General features: G+C 45.5%; 1 protein-coding gene across 3 annotated transcripts in view; it reads right to left on the bottom strand.

The window, feature by feature from the left end:
- The window catches only part of LOC121688671 (target of Nesh-SH3-like), a 37,610-nt gene that overhangs the window by 33,642 nt on the left and 1,468 nt on the right, over positions 1–2,500 (bottom strand). The gene's annotated exons all lie outside the window — the stretch shown is intronic.

The following is a 2,500-nucleotide window of genomic DNA, read 5'->3' as shown; positions in this document are numbered from 1 at the left end:
GTGCTCCTGACCGCAGGACTGGCTCTGGGTCAGTGTTCTAGAACTCTCTCTGGTGCCCCCCCCATACACACACTATGCTGGTTTCACATGACCCCTCTCCTGTTTGTCTGCTCCTAGTGGCCAGAGAGACTTTCCTCACACACAGTCCACACACTCTGCACTCCACTGACTGGCACTGAGTCTGTCCAGCGTGTGTGTGTGTGTGTGTGTGTGGGTGGGTGCGTTCACCTCATACAGTGCTGGCAAACCTCTCCTTAAATCTAATAAATCAGAGCGGATCTGATGTGTGTGTGTGTGTGTGTCTGTGTGTGTGTGTGTGTATGTGTGCGTGCGTGCGTGCGTGCGTGCGTGCGTGCGTGCGTGCATGCGTGCGTGCGTGTGTGCGTGCGAGTGAGAGGATCTGATGGGTCGGGTTGAAAGTGGGGGTCTGGCGAGTCCAAACGTTTTTATTCAGCGCTAGGGAGAAACTAATCACTCAGATAAGAGACAGAGTTTGTTTGGTTTCCATGGTTTTAGAGGAGCCGGATAACGTGAACGAGTACAAAGACAGACAACAGAATGAGAGAGAAAGAAAAAGAAAAAAAGAGTTGAAAATAGAGAGGGAGAGAGAAAAAAGGAGAGAGAGTGTTTAAAAGCAACAGTGAGAAATTAGTGAGTTGAAAGGGTGAGAGAGTGTTTAAAAGCAACAGTGAGAAATTAGTGAGTTGAAAGGGTGAGAGAGGGCAGTCTTGTCACACGCTCTGGGTTTCCATGGAGTCCTTGTGTTCCATTGGTGAACAGCCATCATTGGCAGAGGACACAGACCCGACCAGCCAAACTGAAGCCCACACATTCATTCATTCACTCACTCAATTAGGGCCCGTCCCAATACCTCCCCTACCCCTAGATTTTTGCCCTAACCCTCGTTTTTGCGTGTGCACGTGTAGGGCTAGGGTGTCCCATTACTTTAGGGAGCAAGGGGAAGTGCTATTTTCCCCTTAAAATCAACCCTCAAAATATAGCCAGGACCGATGCAGGCTTAAAACGAAGTGGGAGATGAAATTACCCAGGATACCGTGCAAGCTCAGCGAGCCAGCCAAATTTTTCATATATTTTCGCAAATAAGCATATTAAAATTTCGAAATATGTTGGAATATGTTAGTTTGATGCACATCTGATGGACTGTTGAGTTTTGAACACTAATGTTAGAGAATATCTCACGAATGTGACAATGTTCATGATATCTGCTGAGTGCTTTGAGAGAGTCTGCCCATCAAATAACGTTATATATCTGAGTCTGGGTAGTTTCGTCAATATTTAAGGTGTGTGTTCTGGCGTTCACATGAACATGAATATCTTTGTTGATTAACCAGACGTAGATAAACCAGCACAGCCCACACAACAATGACTGCTGGAACCGGCATGTTCCTGAATGAAAATAGTAGCAGGCTACTACCGGTAGACACGTCGGCGCTGCGCGTGACGTAGGTGTACACGCTCGCTACGCTAATTTGCATATAGTGGTGTCCCAAATCATAGGGAAAGATCTTCACCTCCACTTTCCTTGTCGAGGGGGCTTTAATGTTGAGGGCAATCAAAACCAAGTGGAAGTTTTAAGGGGGGAGAAATGGGACGGACCCTTACTCATTCACTCACTCACTCACTCATTTATTCAACCAGTCAGACAGTCAATAATTCAGTAATTATCTCATTAACATACAGTACACTGCAGCCCAATACTTCTGTCACTCATACACTCATTCCTCTCACATATAGCTACACCCATAAACACACACACACACACACACAGAAACAGACACATATTTACCTTCCTTAGCCTCCTCTCAAATACACAATTTCAATAACACAGCCCCCAACACACTGACTGTATGCACACTCTTACGCACACACGCACACACACACACAGATGAGCTAAGTCCATATGGATATTATTATTTCTGAAGCTCAGTGAATACACACCAGCCAATGGCCCTGATCCGCAGTGTGAGGTCTGGACAAAAAAGGACCATGACATGGAAAGTGTGTGTGTGTGTGTGTGTGTGTGTGTGTACGTGCGTGCGTGCGTGCATGTGTGTGTGCACATAGTGCATAAGCTAAATAGTACAAACAGCAGGTTATGGGATATAATGAGACAGTGAGTCGGCCAGCTATGGAAAATCACATTTAATAAGAGGTCACAGGACACACACACACTCTCTCCCTCCCTCATTCACTATATCTCTCTCTCTCTCTCTCTCTCTCTCACACACACACACAAACACTTACTTAGAAAGACAGACAGACAGACAGACACACACACACACAATTACAGATAACACATACATAAACACATTCCAAAATGGGACAAGCGCACAAAAAGTTAGACAGCACACACACACACATACACACACACACAATGTCAGATGACACACAACTACACACCTACTTACTGTCAGCCCACATGCATATGCACAGACTTGCACAATTACAGCTGTTTTGCAGATTACATTTCAGAGAGTTA

Source organism: Alosa sapidissima, chromosome 2 (genome assembly GCF_018492685.1).
Source record: "Alosa sapidissima isolate fAloSap1 chromosome 2, fAloSap1.pri, whole genome shotgun sequence".
NCBI classification, from domain to species: domain Eukaryota; kingdom Metazoa; phylum Chordata; class Actinopteri; order Clupeiformes; family Clupeidae; genus Alosa; species Alosa sapidissima.
This window is presented reverse-complemented; position numbering and strand designations above follow the sequence as displayed.